At 46.5% G+C, this 21773-nt stretch overlaps 1 long non-coding RNA gene across 1 annotated transcript; it reads left to right on the top strand.

Annotated features, from left to right (window-relative positions):
* Nucleotides 1-637: 637 nt before the first annotated feature.
* LOC141240610 (uncharacterized) lies at nucleotides 638-21391 on the top strand. Its single transcript, XR_012305795.1, has 3 exons — nucleotides 638-720; nucleotides 2536-2679; nucleotides 19610-21391. It is a non-coding gene; the product is annotated as an uncharacterized lncRNA (long non-coding RNA).
* Nucleotides 21392-21773: the final 382 nt, after the last annotated feature.

The raw sequence follows: 21773 nt of genomic DNA on the forward strand, positions 1-21773 counted from the left end.
TCATCTCTCATCCGTCCCCTTTCTTGACCACCTGCTGCTGCGCCAGTGTTCCTCATGGCTCTGCTGCACCTCCGCCCTGCAAGCCGTGCTCCTCCCTGCCGACTGTGGGAAGGCCCTTCACGCTCCCTCCCCCGCCGGGGTCGACCCCAGCATGACATCGGGGCCACCGCTGCAGACAGCAACTCCTCCCCCGCAGTACACTGGACGCTGGTCCCGCCCTCATCCGCAGACCGTGGGAGGACTCCTCATCCCGCCATCTTGCCAGGTATAACCCACGGCTGGCTTGTCACCGGGGGTCACCGCCGCGCTGCTCGGGGGCCTTTTAGGCCGCAAACCGGAAGAGGGCCGCAGCGCAGGCACGCCCACTTCTGGTAGGCTGCGTCTCCGGCGAGGATTCCTCCTGGGGATCGGAGAAGGAGCCTCAGGCACGCGCTGCTCCCCTGGCTGCAGAGGTCCCCGAGGGGGCTCCTGGAGCTTCTCCTGCTCCGAACCTCACCTGCTGGTGAGTAACGCTCCGGCGGCCGTGACCGCTGCAGGCCTCCCTGAAGCTTCTTCTGCAGCCGACGACTGTGCACAGGTCACCCGCAGCTGCTGCTGCACCAAGTCTGCCCCATGGATTGCTGAGACAGGCCGCGCTAGGTCCAGCAAGGCCACAAGATCTGCCATGGCTCCACTGCAGGGTCTGGTCTGCTTCAGCTGCGATCCAGGAAGCAAGAGGAGGTAACTGACCCCTGCCCTTCCTTATATCATCTCTTGCTCCTCCCCCCACCTCTTCCCCTCCAATCAAAACTCCCCACACTACTCCTAATCCCTTATTCAAAATTTTAACTCCTTCACTCCCACCCTCCTATCTTGTCATGTGGCCTATACGCCCTATGGGGCTCCCTGGCCTTCCTTACTAATGGTAGAGGGAAACTTACCCTTGTATACTTCGCCTGCCCCAGCAAGAGATTTTCTAATGCCTGGATTGTTTGGAGTTCCCTGTCTGTGGTAAAAATAGAATTGGTGGAATTTATCATGAAACATTTCTTAACAGTTTTTGAATAAAAAGATTTATCTTTAATGGCTCAAAAATGGTTAAAATTTGCTGCGGGTCTCACACACACACAGTCTGGAAAACAACAAGGCTATGTGATCTGATCCATAGATTATAATGGGTGGGTGAACACCGCGGATATAACCCGTACGTGAAACACTGTCGTCTGAATGAGGCATTGACGCGCCCCCGGGGCAATGGGGTACTCGGCATCCGGGCCTGTGGATGCTGGTGGGGGATATCACGGTGGCTGGCCCGGTCCGTGGCCCAGAGTGGTCAACCAAAAAGGGGGATTTGTAACTTGGATAGGAAAAATATAATAAATAGTTTGTGACGCCACCTGTGGTACCTGGTAAGGATTACCAGCGCTGCTGCAGACCTTCGGGGGGTGATGGGATGGCAGCTGAGGTGGAGCGGCCCCCGGGGCCGTGTGGAGTTTGATGGTGGTGATGCTGGGACTTGTAGTGCAGGCGGATGGCGCAGCAGAAGTAACTGACAGAGTCAGGGGATTCGCTTCAATACCTTTACTGGTGCGGATGTCAGGTACGGTCCAGGGTACTCAGTAGGATGGGTGCACTTCAGAACTTCTCCCCAGTGAGTGGGTATAAGGCCTCCTGGTCCGTGTCTGCCTCTCTGTATGCTCCTGGCCAGCCTGCAACTGGGCCTAGCTTATGTGTCGTGTTGTTCCTTCACCTGTCGCTCGGTAGTAGGACCTTCTGCTGGCAACCACTATCCCTGGTAAAGCTGGGGCCTTCGTGGTACCTGATCCTGTAATGGGTCTAGCTTCAGGTCGTCGAGGGACTTGTAGTCCTGGAATGCCGGTGAACCCTACTGGGTATAAAGGGACCCTGTAGGCGCGGACCTGGTGTCCGGTTTGTATATCGGGGTGAGCCTATGAAGCTCCTCTGCCCCCTCAACTCCTCTCTCCTTTCTCCTCTCTGCCGTCGGCCACACTCGGGGCCCTCAGAACTTAGCAGCAGACGCGCTGCGTCTTCGCTGCTCTCAGCGTCAGCACGCTCTCTGACTCTGACTGAACTTCTCACTGACTGAGCTGCCTGGCTCCACCCTCCATATATATATCCCTAACAGGCTCCCTCTGGTGGTGTGAGGTGGAAGGGTGGAGGTGTTTGTATGTAATGAGGGCCTCTTGTGGAGAAGTCCATCCATGCACCCTGGGTCCTGTGGTACCTGTGAACAGCAGGGTGCCACAGCATGAGGGGAGTCTGATTAGGCATTATTTCAAAAGGAAGTCTGGGGTTTGTATTACAGAGGATTGTGGTCAGGAGTCTGCATTAAAGGGGTTGTTGGACAACCCCTTCTTGATCTAAATGTTTGGCCATAATAAAATTAAAACGCCTGAGTATAGGTGAGTATAAGCTTTTTTATTTTATTGGGGCCAAGCGTGGGGGTGAAGGAGTTGTCCAAGTAGTGGACAACTTCTTTAAGAGAGAGTCTGGTTTGGGTATGGATTTATGAACTCTGGTAACTGTATCTTTTAGGGCTCTGTTCCAATCCGAGTTCACAGAGCTGCAGTACTGAAAGGAGGGACGGAGCCACTGATTACACAGGAGGTCACTGACCATAAGTTTTTCCTAAGAAATCAAAGGTCAAAAGCAGCAGACACTGAAGAAATGATATAGCAGGTAGGCATCAAACATGTAGAAGAGACTTAAATGTTTATTTTTTGCCCAATTTATATAAACCCTCGTCATGATTCATATCGTCTAAATAATACTAACTGCATCACTAGGATAGGTTCATAATTAGTATTACGCTTCCTACTTCCATTATATCTACAAACTATTGCTCTTCTTATTTTCTGCACACATTGTTATACTTGGGGCTCACTGTATATTACATACTAGGGATTTTTTAGGCTGCAGGGGCCGTTGTTCTTTTCCCCATGGGAGATATTGCATGTGTTATGTTGCACTTATTGTGTGATAATGATTATTTGCTGGATATGTTATTGCAGATTTACATGGCTTTGAATGTGTTGTGAACATGGGTCAGAATGATTCTCGCTGTGGCATAACTTGAAGCTCATGGGCCCTGATGCAAAAGCTCCAACGGGGCCCCTAGTTATTGCAAATCTTCAATAGTAATGGTCTTTTCACATGGGCCAAAGGGACCTTTGAGGCCCCTCGGCTCCAGGGCCCGCGTGCTATTGCAACCCCTGCACCTATAGTTACTCCCCTGGATTGTAGATGTGACATCTATTTTGTCATCATATTGGGGAGAAATCAAGTATCATGGTCAAATTGACATATTGCTATCACTTAGCCAGCGTAGGAATTCAGGAGAGGCAAAGACGGCTAGTCACCCATGTGGGAGTAGAGAAATAGGTAGAATAAATAGGTCATATTCCCTATTTAACCCCTTCATGGTGCGACCCTTTTCTGTTTTTGCACTTTTGTTTTTTACTCCTCTTCTTACCAGAGCCATAACTTTTTACATTTTCTGTCAATATGGCCGTGTAAGGGCTTGTTTTTGCGGGACAAGTTGTACTTTTGAACGACACCATTGGTTGTACTGGAAAACAGGAAAAAATTCCAAGTGTGGTGAAATTGCAAAAAAAATTAAATTCCACAGTTGTTTTCTGGGTTTTTCTTTTACCATGCTCACTAAATGCTGAAACTGACCTGCCTTTATGATTCTCCAGGTCATTATGAGTTTGTAGATACTAAACATGTATAGTTTTTTTTTTTTTATTTAAATGGTAAAAAAATCTAAAGTTTGTTAAAAAAAAAAAAAAAAGTCACCATTTTCTGAGACCCGTAGCGTCTCCATTTTTCGGCTTCTGGGGCTGGGTGAGGGCTTATTTTTTGCTCACCGAGCTGATGTTTTTATTGATACCATTTTGGGGTAAACCTTGGGGAGACTAGAAGCTGCAATCATCCGATCGCCTGTGCTACACATAGCGCTGTATGTAGCAAAAATGTTCACTTGCATCCCTGCAATGACAACTGTAGGGGTCTCCTGCAGACACCGGGTTGTCATGCCAACCCATCGACGATGCGCAGTCATGTGACATGGGCGCCGATGGGCGGGTCTTGTGACGCTCTTCCAGCGGAGCCGTCTTAAATGCCGCTGTCAGAGATTGACAGCGGCATTTAACATGTTAATAATCACGAGAGAATCGCGATTCCACCCACGGCTGTTAGGAGCACATGACAGCTGATCAGATCCGCTGTCAAGTCCCCGGAAAGGTGCGGGCTCATCGTCGGAGCCTGCATCTAAGGCGAAGACACGTCATGCGCCGTATATGTACGGCGCATGTCATGAAAGGGTTAACAGGACAGGCTTAGCCTTTGGTGTGACCTACTGATAATATTATTTAGAATCTGATAACTGTGACCGAATTGTTGGCCAAATGATGCTTCAGTTGATCATTTGGCCGACAACCATCTTGGCCGTCTCTCCCATACACGGAAGCGCTCACTTGGCCGAGTGCTCCTGTGTTCTCTATGAGAGAAACTGACAAACATCTCTGTCAGCAGCTTATCTCAGAGAGAATGAAGTGATCGGCAGTCCAAAATTGTATATGCCCAAATAATATCTTCCCTGACCAGTTGATTGGCGCGCCAATATGACGCGCCACATGGGCCCTGGGGTACTTGGTGCCGGGCTGGTCGTTGCTAGGGGAGATGTCATAGTGGCGGTGACCTGGTCCGTGACCCAGGGTGGTCAATAAAAGGGGATATTTACAGGGGATTTATAGTTTTTATATAATGTTCGTGACGCCACCTGTGGTATGTGGCTAAAGGGAGCCGCCGCTGCGGAGCAGGTCCTCTGGAGCTGATGTTAGTGCAGCAGAGTTGGTTCAGCTCTCCACAGGCAGAGCTTAGCTCCAGGGTAGGAAATGGTGATGTTGTACACTGTGTTCCAAATTATTATGCAAATAATATTTTCTCAGATTTTCCCAAATTACCTATATGAATTGCAGTCATTGTAATTTTCCAGTCAAATAACTATTAGAGTACAATTGAAAGGTTTTTGTACAAACTGCCTATGTTAACAGTATATTTAAAAAAAAATAAAACACTCAAACTGCACTCAAAATGCATGTTCCAAATTATTATGCACAGCAGCGTTTTCAACCTTTTCATTTTAATAAAGAACAAAAAAATGGTCATTTTTGAAATTATAAGCATTAGCAGGTTATTACAAACTGAAATCAAACAGTTTTCAACTCAAAACTTTATTCTAGGTGATGTTACATTTGCACATAGGACCCCTTGTTCGAAAGGAGCTTTTGAACTCTCTCGTCCATTGAATTTGTCAGGTTTTGGCTGGTTTCTGCTTCAATTGTTTTGTATGAGGACAGAATACCCTCCCAGAGCTGTTGCTTAGATGTGAACTGCCTCCCGCCATCATAGACACTCCTTTTGATGATGCTCCAGAGGTTCTCAATGGGGTTGAGGTCAGGGGAGCATGGGGGCCACACCATAAGTTTGTCCCCTTTTATGCCCATAGCAGCCAGAGATGCAGATGTGTTATGTGCAGCATGAGACGGGGCATTATCATGCATGAAAATGATCTTGCTGCGGAATGCACGGTTCTTCTTCTTGAACCATGGCAGGAAATGCTGTTTGAGAAACTCAACATACATTATGGAGTTCATCTTTACCCCTTCAGGGATCCTAAAGGGGCCGACAATCTCTCTTCCCATGATTCCCGCGCAAAACATTACTCCACCTCCTCCTTGTTGGCGCCATAGCCGTATTTGCATAGGGTGTCCATCAACCAGCCATCCTCCTCCTCCACTCCATCCATCTGGACCATTGAGCGTTGCACAGCACTCATCGGTGAACAAAACAGTTTTGAAGTCAGTCTTCATATATTGTTTGGCCCACTGGAGCCGTTTCTGCTTGTGTGCAGTGGATAGAGGAGGTCGACAGGTTGGCTTACGCACAGCTGCAAACCTCTGAAGGACCCTGCATCTTGTTGTTCGGGGGACGTTGGAGGCACCAGCTGCTTCAAAAACTTGTCTGCTGCTATGACAAGGCTTTTTTGCCACTGCTCTTTTAACCTGACGTAATTGCCTGTAGGAAAGTCCTCAATTTTCCCTTATCAGCACGCACACGTGTGTACTGTGAATCAGCTACATACTTCTTGATTGTGAGATGATCACGATGAAGTGTCTTGGCAATGTTGATTGTAGTCATGCCTTGACCTAAACGCTCCACAATTTGTTGCTTCTCAGCAGCCGACACATCCTTTTTCTTTCCCATTTTGGCAGAAAATGTAGGCTGCTTAATAATGTGGGACAGCCTTCTTAAGTAGTCTTGCCTTTCATTGGACACACCTGCCAAACTAATTAGCACAAGTGTCTGCTATTGCTTACAGTGATTTAAAGAGCCCCGACACACATCACCATCAATGAGTTTAACTGACAAACAAAAAAATTCTTACTTTATCACCCCTAAACACTTTTGCTGTGAAGTGTAGTGCAGGGAATGATGGCGCAGTAATAAGTCGCAGAGACAGTGGGGTGCCGTCTTCCGGATTTACTCACAGTTCTCACTTTGCTCCTGGTTACAACTGCAGATCATAACTTCCCACGTTGTCCTGTGCTTACTCAGGGAGGGGTACAGCAAACCCTCAGGTACCTCCTGAGTACATAACAGGACCCCCTTCTGTGTGTTCCTTCTGGCTGTCTTCCTACACCTCACACCCAGTGTCGCAATCCAGTGACCGCGGACCTTGTCGGGTGACGTTTTCTCTGTCCCCTGGGTCCTCTATGGCCACCTTTTCGGTGAAATAGATGTGGCTTTTGGCTGCAGCACTTGAAATGCTGCACCCTCCGGTTACCTAGTTGAATATTGCAATTCTCACTAGTTAGGGGCCGGTCCCCTCTGCGACCCGCTCTCTCCACCGCCTGGTAGATTTGGGTGTACGGGTGGCCTCCAGCACTGCTCATACCCCTGGGATCCTTTCTTCACTCCTGGAGCCTTCCCTCTGCTCCCGTTCCTTCCTCTTCTCCTTCTCCTGGGCCTCCTCACTAGGCCCTCCTCCTGAGCAGAGCTCCTGCTCTGACTCTCTCTCTGACTCAACCCCCTCAGAACTTCACTCACTCTAGAATGTTCCACCCTCTCTTTCATATTGCTCCTTACTGTGCTCCCCTGAACTGCTTCCTCTACCCACACCCACTACATGGTTCCCCCTACTTTGGTTCCCCCAACTCCAGCCAGGGACAGGGCTCAGCAGAGGAGCAGCGCATTTTGCCCCTCCTGCTGGTCTGTAGTAGTGTAGTGTTGAATGCAGGTGTTAGGATTCCGGGCTGTACTCCTTCCTTACCTGAGAGTGAGATACCACACCTCTGGGTGAGATGCAGTACCTCTGTGGCGACTGAACCCGCAGGGGCGCCACACATACATATGACGCTCCCACTGGGCCGTGGGGTACCCGGTGCCGGGCTGGTAGATGCTGGGGGATGTTACAGTGGCAGTGACCCGGTCCGTGACCCAGGGCGGTCAATAAAAAGGGTTATTGATTGGGGATTTATAGTGATTGTATAAAGTACGTGACGCCACCTGTGGTATGCGGCTAAGGGAGCCGCTGCTGCGGAGCAGGTCCTCTGGAGCTGATGTGAGTGCAGCAGGGATGGTGTAGCTCTCCACAGGTAGAACTCAGCTCCAGGGCAGTGTAGATGTTATAGGTTATGCTGGGCGTTGTAGTGCAGGGGTTGATGGCGCAGCAATATTCACAGAGACAGTGGGGTGCAGTCTTCCGAGTTTACTTACAGTTGATAAGTTCCTCCGGTTACAGGGTCCGGACTACAACCTCCCACATCGTGCTGCGTTCACCAGGCAGGGGTTCAGCAATCCCTCAGGTGATTCAAGAGTGTCTGACAGGACCCCTTTCTATGTGCCTTCCTCAGTCGTCTTCCTGCGCTGGCTCTCGCCCTCCTGCCCTGTGCCTCGCAACCAGTGTCCCAATCCGGTAGCCTCGGGTCTTGTCGGGCGACCTGCTGTCCCCTGGACCCTCTGTGGCCACCTTTTCGGCGACATAGTTGCGGATGTGGCCACTGCACCTTGCAAGTACAGCAGCCTCCGGTCCCTAGCTGAGCCTTGTAGTTCTCCACTAGTTTAGGGGTCGGTCCCCTCTGCGGCTCGATCCCTCCACCGCCTGGCAGATTCGGGCGTACGGGTGGCCTCCAGCACTGCCCGTACCCCTGGGATCCCTTCTGTTCCTGGAGCCTTTCTCCTGCTCCCTCTCCTCTCTCAGTCCTGGGCCTCTCACTAGGCCCGCCTCCGAAGCAGAGCTCCTGCAGAGCCTCTGCTCCACACACTCTCCTCCTCTGACTGGCTTGTCTTTCTAAGATGGTTCCCTCTTTTATATCACTCCCTCACCAGTGCTCCCCTGATCTACGTCCTCCACTCACACCCACTACATGGTTCCCCCTCGCTAGGTTCCCCACCACTCCAGCCAGGGACTGTGCACTCCCGTAGGAGCAATCTCGCCCTGCCCTACTGAAGTGGATGTGTTGGATGCAGGTGTTAGGGTCCCGGGCTGTACTCCTTCCTTACCTGAGAGTGAGATACCACACCTCTGGGTGAGATGCAGTACCTCTGTGGCGACTGAACCCTCAGGGGCACCACACATATTAGAGTGTAAGGCATACTTATTGATATGAATGCGTCGACCGACTTTAGACTTATGTATGGGGGACTGAAAGCTGCATTTACACCTAAAATACAGCTTTCAGTCCCTTCTAAAGAGGCAGCCAATCACACACAATAAACAAGCTAATTGCTCATTTATCGGGTGAAATGATCTAGATGTAATGATGCAGATAGTGAGGATGCAGGGATAGTTAACCAAAGCTATTTATTTTCCTACCACAGAAAGAACGTTTAACTATAGGAACACATGGTGATGCAGGTATATGGAGACAACTAACACAATCTTAGCAGTAATGACAATAAAAGCAGTGTAATAAATGCAATATCTTACTCTATGTTCTATCTGCGTGCAGTCTCATTTCACAGTTAAACGACTATTAATGTCTTTAGCTCAAAGAGCGTCACTGCCAGCGCCAGGCTTGTAGCTGTAATATGCGCTTCAAGCGCCTTTGATTGTTATACTGGCACTAACGGGGGACACCGGTACTTTCCGCTAAGCCACAAGTGCCTCATATGTGAGTCACTTAGTGGGTTCTTCACACTGGCCACCCTCGTTCGTTTCTGAAGTGCAGCCCACACCCTGTACCGTTCGTCTACGCTTGAATTAAAGGCCTGGTTCACTTGGGTCTTCTCGTCAGCACGGCAGACGTCCTGCTTCATCCAATGACCACCGTCTGATCTTCGGTGCTTGACCTGCGGCATCTTGACTGGTGAAGACTGGGGTTTGGGTCTTGACCAACCGAATCTGGGCTTAAATCAGCCATTATCTGCTGTGAAAAATCCGAGCTCGGCATATGAGCCTGCATTAAAGTCAGGGACATGACCTTTGAAGTACATTAACGTCATAGGTCGTGAAGGGGTTAATGTCATTACCTAATCTCTTTTCTAATATACATTACTTAAAAGATCCCTATTGTTCACTAGACTATCTGACTCCTTTTTTTTATTTTTTTTTTTATCTTCTTCCTGTTTCACGTTGCTTCGTTTGAGAACCCCAAGTGCATACTGGGATTTACAAACAAACCATCATCAGGGAGCAGAGGCTGCCGTCATTGCAGTAGCGCCTGTCCTTTCCCTGAATTAAGAGCCGTCAGTGATGTCCTTTTCAGGGTCTGGGCTAGTTCCTCCTCTACTGAGCATGCGTCTGTTGTCAACATCATCCCACACTGATAACATCACCTCCACCTTCCTGATATAGGGCCACATGGCTCATGTGTTTCGCTGTGACCACTGCACCCTAGTTGCACTCTTGTGAAACAGTGTAAGGCTATGTGCCCATGATGCAGAAATGCTGTGGATTTTTCCTGAGCGTTTCTGCATCTCTCTGGCAGAAAAAACGCATGCGGATTTTACATGCGTTTTTTCTGCCAGGTAGAAGCGTAAGTGAAGCTTTTTTAACATGCGATTTCGCATGCGAGTTGTGAAGCACTTTTCTAAGCGATTTTAGCATCACTTGGAAAAGTGCTTGACAACTTGGTCACACTATAAATCCATGCAAACGGCATGGATTTATATAGTGTGACCAAGTTACGATACTGCAAATGCAGCATCAATAGTAAAAAAAAGAATACAAATGGTGAAAAATAAAAAAAAAACATATACTCACCTGGCCCCTGATCTCCTTCTCCGTTGCGTCCGGTGTCTTCAGCGGCTCGCGGTGGTGTAAAAGGACCTTCCATGACGTCATTTAGTCATGTGACAGGTCACATGACTAAATGACATCATGGAAGGTCCTTTTACCACCGCGAGCAGCCGAAGACACCGGAGAAGGAGACCGGGGGCCATCAGAAGGTGAGTATATGTTTATTTTTTATTTTAATTCTTTTTTAACTACAGGTAGTATGGTACCCGGGACTGAAAGGGAGTCTCCTCTTCTCCAGACACAGGTACCATCTGCGCATTGAACCGCATAATATCCGCATGTGCACATGTAGTCATGCGGATGTTATGCGGTCCAATACAAGTCAATGGTGGCTAAAACGCCGCGATTCCGCAAAATTAATGGTAGTGCTGCGGATTTTTCCGCAATGATAATCTGCAGCGGAAATTTCCCAGCATGTGCTCAGCAAATGCGGATTATCATTGGGGAACATTGCAGACCTTCTACCAAGCGTTTTTTAAGCGTTTCCACGGCGGAATTGCTGCTACGGAAGTGCTTAAAAAACATTGTGGGCATCGTGGGCACGCAGCCTAAGGGGGCTCTCTCTAGCTACCACCTCTCTAACATGCTGTAGCCTTGCTGACCATGCATTCGTTCACAGATAATCTCCAGGTCTGGCTGACACAACTGACACCTTTACAAAATCATCACTATCCCGGAGTCAGTATGAAAAAGGTCCTGAGCTCAATGCTCCCACACATTATTCACATCTTTAAATTTGCTATGACTGAGATAGCTGCTGCTAGTGCCCTTACTACAGTGCCTGACAGAGCCAACCAACAAAACTAGGCTTTTGTTACACGCACGACACTAGGTTCAAATAGGGCGAGACGGGTTTCATAAATTCATTGGAATCTTGGGGGAACCGTTACTCAGGGCAACCATAGGCTGCAGCTTCTCTCAGGCACATGATAGATTCAGTTGCTGACCAGACACATCTGACAAGAGTCTTGTTCAACAGTTTAACAGTGGAATTTAATCTGAAGCATGGCCAGTGCAGTTCAGGGATATTACAGCAACAATCTTCATTACAGCACAGTCTCATAAAGCAGGCACAGGAACCTCAGTCTCTTCAGTAGCATAATTCAGCACAAATTAGATCTCTTGGCAGCACACTTCTATACGTAAACAGCAGGCTTTTCCTTCACAAGGACTCACTAGTACACAACATTCTTTATTCTGCATGGAGATGGAGGGGGGAGGGTTTGATGAGGAAGATGATCTCTGTGACACAATTCCTTCCATTCCTTATCTTCCTGCCCGATGGTAGATTTCCTGAACTAACAGTGCAAGGTATCTGACCTGTGTTGAGTTTCACCCTAGACTTGAATCCTGTTCTCTTTCCTGCACTTCTGTGAGATACAGATCACATACCACTTCTCCCTTTGGCTGCAGCCAGAATAGTAAACAAGTTCCCCACAATCCCCCTGGGGCTCTGCTAACCACTCCCTGTCTCTTGTGACTGTGTTAACTCTTATAGTTGCTGGATCCTTTTGAAGCAACAGCACTATTTCTGCATGTCACACTTTCCCTTCTTTTTTAATGTCGTTCTCGATATTCGTTTTAATTGGTCAAGCTGACCAATTCTGAGACAGTGCTAAAAGTTGAATAACTTTATATACAAATTGGCATTGTCATATTGGCATAAAATTTACAAACATCAATAACAACCTGTTCTTACGACCTTTTGCTTGTAGAACTCCTGAAAGAAATACACAATTAAAACAATCAGCATCTCTTCCGCTGGAGGTTTTCATACGTCTTCAACCAGCTCTCTCTCTCACTAGGCCAAAACAAGTCTTTCCACCAGGTAACATTGTCCATAATGTCTCTCGGTGGTGAATACCACTCAAGTGAGCTTACCTGGTCCGTAGGCAGAAATACCTGTTTCCAATGGACAGTCCTTGGCACTTGACTCGGTTCACCGAGTGTCTCATATGTCAGCATCACAGGCCTCCTCACTTCTCGAGTCGACATCCTCCTGGTAGGTTGTTCCTCAGATACCACGGGTTCCTCGGTTGCAGGAGTTTCTTCTGCCACACTCATTTCTCGAACTTCCTCAAATGATCTTGGAACTGCCTCTGTAAGTTACTGTACTTCTCTTGAATCGTTCGTTTCCACCTGGTCTGGTAATTCTGCTACTCCTAAGTGTCGATCGGTCTCTTCAGTGAACGGTGTTAGATCATCAAATCTGAATTGGACTATATCTGTACTCCTTGGTACAAACTCTGGAGCCTGGGGACTTACTTCACTCTCCTGAGGATGGTACATCCCTCTCCTTGCCGGTCCGAGAAATACAACGGTGTGTTCTTCTTCATGTGAACTTTCAAGATCACTATCCATCTTCGGAGCTTCAGTCTGTGGTGGTCCCTTAGTCGATCTCGGACGATGTTGTTCTACTTCTGGAAAGTTTTGTTGTGGTGGGAGATAATCACAGGGTAGTAGTAAATTCCGATGGACTATTCTGGTTTCCAATCGGATTTCATACACTGGACTGTCATCGGCTTTCCTCCTTACGACCACATACACCTTGTCTTCCCAGTACAAACAAAGTTTTCCCGGACCGCCTTTTGTTCTTGACTAGCACACGGCTTCCCAGTGCCAATTCTGCTCCATAACATTTTCAGTCATAGTACTCCTTGCTCTTGCTCTGTCCTTGCGTAACCACTTTGGACGCTATGTTGTATCCCTCTGCCATCCGTTCCTTCCATTTCCGAACAAACTCTGGATATGTTCTGTAAGTCTCTGATACTGGAGTATCGAACATGATGTCGATTGACAGTCTTGGCGATTGACCGTACAATAGAAAGAAGGGTGAGTAACCCATTGCATTGCTCTTTGTACAGTTATAGGCATGTACCACTTTTGACAGAGAACTCTTCCAGTCTTTCTTCTCGTCAGCTGTTAAAGTGCGCAACATCGACAATAATGTCCTACTAAAATGTTTCACTTGTCCATTACCCTCTGGGTGATAGGGCATTATGTGGGATCTCTGAATCCTACAGTACTTTCCTATCTTGGCAAAGATCTGGTTCTCAAATTCTCTTCCTTGGTCATGGTGTAACCTCGTAGGGAACCCAAACCTCAAAGCAAAATCATTGAAGATCTTCTCTGCTGCTGTTCGACCCGCTTTATTGGTGGTGACATATGCTTGAGCAAATCAAGTAAAATGGTCCATCACCACCAAGATGTATTCGTCACCACCCTTGCACGTCTCGAGATGTAGAAAGTCTATTGAGACCATCTCAAACGGATACGTAGTTTGGATGTTGCCCATAGGTGCCCGGGTTGATGTGTTGGGACGTTTATCTTTCAGACCCCCACACTCCCTGGTCACGTATCTCTCAATATCTCACTGCATGTACGGCCAGAAGAAACGTTCACGGATCAAGTTTGTTGTCCTTTCCACTCCCAGGTGTCCCATGTTTTCATGGAGTTCTTTTAAGACCAATCTACGAAATACTCTGGGTAGTACCAACTGCCGGTTTTGACCTCCTTTACGATACAGGATACCGTCTTCACTGAGGTAGAGCTTCATCCATTCTTTAACTAAAACAGATACTGCTGGTGACTCATTATCTCTCTCCCATTTACTTGGAAACCAATTTTGGTCCACATAAAGTAGTATTCTACCATTTATCTGATCTTCCCGTTGTGCTCTATGGATTTTTCCTTTTGGTAGTCGTTGAATAGACAGGGGGTAATCTTGTTCTCTCGCTTTTATGGTGGTTTCCACCGTCAACGGACACCACAATGGTGTGTTGTCCTTTTGATAAGCTTGTACTGCTTGGGCAGTGCTCTCAATTGCTTCCAAACTGACTTCCTCTGAGCTTTCTTGCATGAACTGATCAGGCTCTAGTGGGATTTTCCACAATCTGTCAGCATCCGCCTTGCATTTTCCTGGCCTGTACTTGATGCTGAAATTGAAGTCAGCTAGTTCAGCGACTCATCTCTGACCTGTTGCATTCAGTTTGGCTGTAGTGAGGACATAGGTCAAAGGGTTGTTGTCAGTGTATACCTCAAACTCTTTGCTGTAGTAGAGATAATCTCTAAATGGTTCACAGATAGTCCATTTCAACTCCAGGAACTTCAATTTTCCGGAATGTAGATGGTAATTCTTCTCGGCGTCTGTCAACGTTCTAGAACCTTAACCGATGACTCTCAATTTTCTATCTTGATGCTGATACAGGGCAGCTCCCAGTCCAACTTGAGAAACGTCACAATGAAGAACAAACGGTAAGTTGAAATCAGGATATCCCAAGATGGGTGGTTTTACCAGGTAGTCTACTAGTTCTTCCAATACCTCCTGGTGGTCTGCTGTCCAGAGAATGGGCTTTTGGGATGAAACGGCGTTGCTTCTTTTAAGCCCAGTTCTACCCGCATTCTTCTTTTTCTCCGTGGGTGTTGTTGACTCTGTCGCCCCCCCCCCACCAAGAGGAGGTATAGTGGGGCGGCAATCCTGGAGAAGTTCCGAACGTAAGTACGACAGTAGGAGGGGAATAATAATATCTACCTCAACTCCCCGACAGTTGAGGGCCGCTTGTCTTTTAAGGCCGGTACCAGAGCGATTTCTGCTGGGTCTATGGTATATTCTTCTCCGGACACAATTTTCCCTAGAAATCGGACTTGCCTTTTGAACAGTTCACACTTCTTTGGGGGTCAACTTAACTCCATATTGTTGACTTGATATCGTTGTAATACGGTCCTCACGTGTTCAACATGCTCCCAGAAAGTTTTTCTGTGTACCACATTGTCATCCAAGTACAGCTGGAAGATATTATCCCTCAATCCTTCTAAATATGTCTCCATGCTCCTCTGGAATTTTTCTGGAGCTGAACTGAGCCCAAACGGTATGCAGATCCACTCGTATATCCCGCATGGTGTGATGAATGCTGTCAAAGGTCTACTGGACTCTTCAACAAACCCTTGATGGTATGCTTTACCCTGATCGAGGACAGAGAACCAGGTACTTCCTGATAGGTTATCCAGCATATCTTGAATCTGTGGTATCGGGTGCTGATCAGGTACTGACTTTCGGTTTAGTTCCCGGTAATCACAGCAGAGTCTCAACGTACCGTCCTTCTTCCTAACACAAAGAATAGGAGAGGAATAAGACGGCTTTTACTTTTGGACCCAAACTCTGTTGATTAGATCTTGTAAATACTCTTTCACTTCACGGTGTAATGGTTTTGGCACAGACATGTAACTTCTGGTTACTGGGGTCATGTCTTTCAAATTGATTTCCAACTGCACCAACGGGATACCGCCTATATCAGAGTCATCTTTGGAGAATGCATGACACTCTTCTCTCAGCATCTGTTTTGCTACCGCTCTATCTTCAGCACACAAGTGTTCTAGGGGTACTGGGGGATCCCAGGACCCCGAGGTGGGTCGTGCAATTTCCTCCCCTGGTCAACTCCTGTTCCTTGGTGGGGAGACTGAATTCATGGTAGACCCGTGGGCGGGTCTCACACTGGCTGAATATACAGTTTTAACGGTTTCAATGTGACCTAACACAGTCTTTGGATCCCTTGTTTCGTAGTATTCATCACCGGTACTTTCACTCGAGTAAACCCACCAGTAGGAATGGTAAGCACAGTCTCACCTTGAACTAGGCCTTCCGGAAGTTCTGATGAGTCTTTTGGCATGAACAGTCTTTTCTGAACTTTTCTTACCAGTTCTACCTGGACTCCACACCTCACCCCCACCATTTGGTTTGCAGGAATGATGTTTGGGCGCCAGCCTACCTTGACTTCTTTTAGGTTCATTGTATTCTGTGCTTTCTTTACTCTATGAATCACATTTTCCACCACGACATTGGGTATGGCAAGCAATGTGACAGTTGCATCCACCACCAGCGTCACTGACTTGTGTTTCATGATGACCTCACTGATTACATTATAACCCAGGATAGGATCCTCTTCCACGTTCTGATCACTGGTCACGAGAAAAGGTACCAAAAGCTCAATGGTGTTGCTGTTGTTCGTGGCCCTCAGTTGGAAAGTCACTTCCACCCAGCCTATGAAAGGGACTTCGGTCAGGTTGACTGCTTTGCCGTGGAGTTCCACTGGTCCTAAGAGTTTGAAGGCACGTATGTGGCAGGTAGCGCCTTCTCCATTCTTCATTTAAAAGGCTCGCTTGGGCTCCTGTGTCCCACAGTGCTGTTATCAGGAGTCCATCTAGCTGGCACTATATAAAGCATCTTTCGCTGATTAGGCCGATGATGCTATCTTTACTGACCGAGGAATCCTCCTCCCAGGAGTTCATCATTTGACCTCCACACTGGGCATTAAGTAACTGATGCCCCTGTCTCTCTTGCAGCTGTTGTAGACGGAAACACACTTGGGGATAGTAATGACGCAGCTGTTTTAGCTCATATGCCGTTCTGAGGTTTGGTGAGATTTGGATTTGCTTCTGGGACCTCCTCTGTGTCGTGGTTACCAGTCGCCCCTCTCTGGCAACCTCCTGTCTTTTAACCCAAAAGACCATGACCATTGGCATTCCTTGGCATAATGTCCTTCCTCACCACATCTTAGTCAGTGTACACATACCGTACTCTGATTTGATGAACGGCACGCTTCACAAGCCGGGTATCTTCTGTTTTGGAACCCACTCCTGGGTCTGAGGGATGCAGGTTCTGTTCTGGAATGAATCAACTTTTTCATCTCAATCAACTCAGCTCGCAGTTCTCCTATTACTTCTTCCCAGTCAGCGCTGGCGGTCCTCTCTTTTGTTGGTGCTTTAAGGTTCCCTCTCGGAGGTGGCACTGGAGGGTCTCCATGATTATCTTCAGACTGGCCACTGGGGGTCTCCAACCTCAGCTGACTCATTTTGGTGATTTAGAAGCTAATTTAAAAAAACATCACAGTATAAGATAATGCCTTATCAACACCAGGTCTGATTACCAAGGCATTGCAGGATGCAGCAAGCCTCCATGATAAAGGCCGGGGCAGCACATGTGCAAAATACTGAGGCAGACAGCCACTCACTAACCTACCAATTCATGGAGGGGGTGACTGTGTAGTATTATACATGCACACCGATGGAGTTTGCATAGGGCACCAATCACTCAGATATGTGTGATGCACAGTGTCTGGCTTGCAGCCTATTGATGACGCCCATACTATTAGATCAGGGGGGCTGCCCAGCACTATATACGTGCACCCCCACAGGACAGACGCCCCAATTTACCCAGCCAACACTAAAGAGGCCTGGCTGCATCCTGCACAAAAATGTGTAAAAAAGATGAAAAATAGTGTATAAGATAAATACACCACATGAGGTAAGGGTCGATATTTTGACCAAAATACGCAAGCTCGCAACCCAGCATCAAGGGTCCCCATACTTGCGAGTCCTAACATTAAACATTAAAAATATGCAAGCTCCATCGGTGTGCGTGTGCACGTATAATACTACACAGCCACCCCCTCCATGTAATCTGACCTGGTGTTGGTAAGGAATTTGTCTTTTACTGTGATATTTTTTGATTTAGGAGCAGAGCCTTTCTTTATCTTTTGTTCGCTCTCTGACTCCAAACTAGCTGCCTCATTCATTTGTTCAATTAGGATTTTGTCCAGAATGCCAGGATCTTCTAGGTACTGTTTCAGCTGCGACTTGATGTATGTACTGATTAACCCTGTTCCCAATGATCTCAAGAACTTCTTCTGGACTAGTCCAGCATCAAACCTCTCGTCCGCTTCTACATCTCTGGATGCAAACAACAGTCTATCCTTCAGTTCAATTTCTCTGCACAAGAAACTTTGGGGTGATTCATTATTTTTCTGTGAGAGGTTAATGAGTCGGTGGAACAATTCTGAAGTACTCTCTTCTTTATAGTGCCCTTTTAAAATCATCTTCAGTTGTTGCAAGGTCAATTGACTCTTCATTTCTAGCATACTACAGAGGTTCATTCCTGGGCTGATCACTTCACCACCCCCTCAACGATTTCATCTGGCTGGTAGCCTTTCTGTAAGCCTGCATCAATCTGGTGAAACAAGTTCATATAAGACAGTTTCTCTTTCTGTTCACACTCTCCAATCTTTCCCAGGATCTTGAATTCTTTACTTATGGTGATTTGTGGTGTTAGAGAGGACTGTCTTCCTGATTTATCTAACCCGAGCAGGTTAAAGGTTCTGTCTGAGTCTGTCACCCGTTAAGAGATTTTGGTCGATTCCTGCAGGGCTGTTGTTAGGGTTTTGAGTTGTTCTTTCAATTCCCGTAGTTCAGTCTGCGGACAGAGATTCCCGCTTTTGGTAATTGGTGCCGTCCCTCCATCCTCCAACTTCAACCTGGTTAGAAACTGTGTTAGCTCCTGGAGGCATGTCCCCATGACGTCTTCAGCTTCTTTCTCCCCCAGCTCATCCATTTTTGCATTAATGGCAGCTAACAGTTGCCTGCGGTTGTGTGCTTTAGAAATCTGTTCTTCTGACATCTTTATATGCTACTGTTCTTAATTCTTCGCAGGTTAACTGAAGAAACCGCTCACTAATTCTGTCTATTTGTATTTCAACATCCATTGCTGCTAGTGAGTTTTCTTTAGGGATGGTCCCCTTTAAGTGGTGTAGCAGAGTTAAGTTGAGGTGCTGTGCTGCTGTATTTTTCCAGACATTTTTCCTCTTCTCCCTCTAGACATTAATCCCCGCTCAGTCCTCCCCATATGGGCCACCAATGTTACACGCACACCGCTAGGTTCAGATAGGGCGAGACGGGTTTCATAAATTCATTGGAATCCTGGAGGAACTGTTACTCAGGATGACCATAGGCTGCAGCTTCTCTCAGGCACATGATAGATTCAGTTGCTGACCAGACACATCTGACAAGAGTCTTTTTCAACAGTTTAACAGTGGGATTTAATCTTAAGCACGGCCAGTGCAGTTCAGGGATATTACAGCAACAATCTTCATTACAGCACAGTCTCATAAAGCAGGCACATGAGTTCATATCACAGCTACTGATGATGACTAAACAGCTCTGACTGTTTACTTATGTTAACCTATCTAGGGAATGCAGAGTGGAGGATAATTACCATGTCCTTCCTAGAGGCTCAGATGATCCTGGCTGTGGATGCTCATGTGATGCTGTGCTGATGCATCATGGTACTGATAGCAAAGTATACAAGAAAAACTTCTTTGTGAAATCCGAGGCTAAAGAGAAGCAAAGATGGGGCTTAACTGCAGGAAACTGAGTAAATTTTATATAAAAGAATTGCAGAGTGTGATAAACTTGGTGAGGGGTATAGTAGCTGGATTGCGTCTTTCATCATGAATTTTTTTTTTTTAATTCCAGACATGCTTTATTATCAATACCAATTTAACACTTCTGAAGACATTACAGAAAGAAGACATCAGAAATCAATACAGAGATGGATTTCGTACAGATGGCGGCATTTGATGAGGCATGTTGGCCAATGAAGTTGATATGGGAAAGAATTAACCATGCATTTACATCAGATTCTCCCCGAAGTCATTTGGGTTCCAAAAAGGAGAATATATATGGGTTTTTAGCTCGAACAATGAAAAATATTCTGTGGTCTGGGACACTTTTTGCTCATACTGGAAAGTGAAAACTCCATTCGGCCCTGTTTTACATTTCATTGGACCTCTGTTTATTGATGGAACAAGTAAAGGATTATATGTACCACCATCACTTACTGTCATTGTATCAGATACACATATTTTAATGCCTGCTCGAGCTTCAATGGTGGATGAAAACATTTTAAAAATTTCCCGTTTTGTTATAAACTCTATATAATACAGTGATGTATATGATAAACACATTTGATTTATAAAGGTGTTTTACTTTATATATACTTTGTTGCAAATTTACATTTTCCCCTACAGGTGTTCATATCTCTTATGTAGGTATCTCATGTTAGAAAAAAAATAGTTAATAGGAGTTATATGCATTTACATGTTGTTATAAACATCAATTATGCAGTCATTTTCTTCATTTAAATATATAGTATGGCACCCTCTTGTGTTCAAAGTGTATATCAATGTGCAGGCGCAGTTAATGTGCTTAGTGCTGCTGGACATGCATGCTCGGTCTCTCTCCTCTGTTTACTGTAGACAAGCCAATAGCTGTCTGCAATGGTTCTCAGGTAAAAAGCCGAGCTTTAGCAATAGCCAGGGGCGTACATAGAAATCATGGGGCCCCATAGCAGAAATTCTAATTGGGTCCACCCTCCCAAAAAAAAAATAATTGTCAGCGTCACAGAAGACCATATCTCACAACTTTTCAGCCTTTGTATAGTCATTTTCCTCCTGCTGAAGTCTTAGATTCCTCTTTCAGTGCCCCCATAAAGTATAATGCCAACAAAAGTGCCCACCAAACACAATATGATACCCCCACAGTGAATTCCTCCACATTAGCCTCCACATGCACAGTATAATGACTCAACTGTACCCCACCTCAATTCCTAAGGTAAAGTATGGTGACCCTAACACAGTATAATCCCCCAACTGTGGCCCTCACACAGCCCTCCATGCAGGATAATGGGTCTACATACAGTTTAATTGCCCCATACTATATAATGGCCCTCCAAACAGTAAACAGTATAATGGCCCCCACACAGCCCTCCACACAGTATGATGGACCCCATGCAAACCTTCATGCTGTATACTTTCTTGCATACAGTATAATGGCCCCCCACATAGCCCTCCAAATATTAAAATGGTCCCCCACATAGTCTTCCATATAATGTAATGCGACCCCTCATAATCCTCCATATAGTGGGATGTATTAACAGAAGCATACAGTCTAGATCACGTGAAGTCATTATCGGTCTTTACTCCTCTTTGGTCAGACCTCATCTGGAATACTGTGTACAGTTTTGGGCACCACATTTTAAAAAAGACATAGACAAACTGGAGCAAGTTCAGAGAAGAGCGACCAGAATGGTGACTGGTCTGCAAACCATGTCCTATGAGGAACGGTTGCAGGATTTGGGAATGTTTAGCTTGCAAAAAAGAAGACTGAGAGGAGACTTAATAGCTGTCTACAAATATCTCAAGGGCTGTCACATTGTAGAAGGATCATCTTTATTCTCATTTGCACAAGGAAAGACTGGAAGCAATGGGATGAAACTAAATGGGAGGAGACACAGATTAGATATTAGAAAAAACTTTTTGACAGTTAGTTTGATTAATGAGTGGAACAGGCTGATACAAGAGGTGGTGAGTTCCCCTTCAATGGACGTCTTCAAACAGAGGCTGGACAGACATCTGTCTGAGATGATTTAGTGAATCCTGCTTTGAGCAGGGGGTTGGACCAGATGACCCAGGAGGTCCCTTCCAACTCTACCATTCTATGATAATGCACCCCCTTAATCCTCTATATAGTATAATGCGCCCCATGATCCTCCATATAGCATAATGCACCCCCCATAATCCTCCATATAGTATAATGCATTCCCCATAGTCCTCCATACATTATAATGCACCCCCATGGT

The sequence above is a fragment of the Phyllobates terribilis genome, unplaced genomic scaffold (assembly GCF_046119375.1).
Source record: "Phyllobates terribilis strain yellow unplaced genomic scaffold, ASM4611937v1 Scaffold_909__1_contigs__length_551106, whole genome shotgun sequence".
NCBI classification, from domain to species: domain Eukaryota; kingdom Metazoa; phylum Chordata; class Amphibia; order Anura; family Dendrobatidae; genus Phyllobates; species Phyllobates terribilis.